Genomic DNA, 1,868 nt, shown 5'->3' with positions numbered 1-1,868 from the left:
GGGAATTATAGTAGATATTTCATCCTTTCAGTTATAAATAAGGATATTATATGGGTATATAAAATGGGAAAAAATTTAGTTCCTAATGGTTTCAGTTATCTTATATAATCGTTATAGGTGAATGAATAAATTACTTAAAAGGATGTTGTATGATGATTCTGTAAAATAAGTTAATACAAGAAATTATATATTCGGTTATTTATCAGGTCAGTCTTTTAACAAATATTTATTTATCATTTTTCTAAGTATTATTTATTGTACAATTGATTCTAAAGAAAATGTCACCCAGTGTGATTTACAATGCTAAAATCAGGGGTTCAATTCTCCTTGGTGGACACAGCAGATAGCCCTATGTGGCTTTTTTTTATAAACAAAACACACACATTTAAAGAAAAAATCAGTACACTTTCTTTCCTATTTAAATCATCAACCTTTTCATGTGATAACATAAAACTGGCACTGAGATAGTTATACTTTATCAGCCTGTTAAAATACTGAATGTTAAGCATTGACAGGAACACTCACATTTATGTTAAACTAAATATTGATACTTTAGTTTTAATTACTCTTATTTCTAATTGTGATTTTTATTCTTATGTTAGGGTTATTGTCATGGATCAAGGAAAAATTATTGAAACAGGTCCTCCTAAAAATCTTCTAGTACAGACACAGTCAGTGTTTTATGGCATGGCTAAGGATGCAGGACTGGCTTGATGGATGAAGAAAATTAATGAGCTGTCTCAATGTATGTATTTCTTTTGATACCAAGTTGATTTTTTAATAAAGTGTTAATGATCATGAAAGTATAAAATTACATGAAAAGGTAAGATTTAGCACGAAGGTTTTTCTTCAGGCGTGTGGAGAATAATCTTAATTATTTACGGAATATTTTAATTCTGAAATGTTGAAACTTTAATGTAGTTAACTAATAATAGAGTGGCTGATCATAAATCCTTGGTTGATGTAGGCTTAGTATGTGATTCTACCCATGTACATTGGATTTTCTGAAAACATAACTTTGTCCTTTTATCCTCCATTTCTAACGTTGAAATTTCTACCCAGGTAAATCAGTTGCTTGTTATTTCACCAAAATACAGAATTTACATACGTATATATATATGTGTGTTAATAGTAAACATAGAAGTTTATAAAAAATAAAATTGGGTGTATTGGCTTGTAGTTAGAGACCTTGAGCTTGAGTTCAGTTACAGAGTTATGAACTAGAACTGATTCTAGAACTATGTACGTAGAACTACTTTTATAAATGAAGTCAGATAAGATAAGGATACAAAGATAAAATGTGTATAATATTTTTAATATTCTTCAAAGGATTTTATCCTTAATTTACATTTTAGAAAGTGGAGTATTTTGATATGTACACTATATTCATAATAACATAAGTATTTTAGGTTTTAATTTGTTCACATGCCAATATTGTTAATCTCTAGTTAATGTTCAACAAGAAATCACTAAACATTTACTTAATAGATGAAGCTAATTATGGATATTTATTTAGAACTTTGTAATATTCAATCACTTAAAAGGAAAAAAAAAGGCAAATCTTGTATAAAATGTTTATAATTCACTGTAATTATTAATATACATTGTTGTGGAAGAAGTGGTTCAACACGAATCTTAATATCTAGTGTTATAGTTTGTCAATTCTAAATTAGCATAAAGCCAAAAATATATTTTACATAATACAACTTATACACATAATACAACTTATACACATAATAAAACTTATACACATAATAAAACTTATACCCATAATACAACTTATATACATAATACAACTTATACACATAATACAACTTATACACATAATACAACTTATACACATAATACAACTTTTATACATAATACAA

This window comes from Limulus polyphemus, unplaced genomic scaffold (genome assembly GCF_000517525.1).
Source record: "Limulus polyphemus unplaced genomic scaffold, Limulus_polyphemus-2.1.2 Scaffold8290, whole genome shotgun sequence".
Taxonomy (NCBI): Eukaryota; Metazoa; Arthropoda; class Merostomata; order Xiphosura; family Limulidae; genus Limulus; species Limulus polyphemus.
This window is presented reverse-complemented; position numbering follows the sequence as displayed.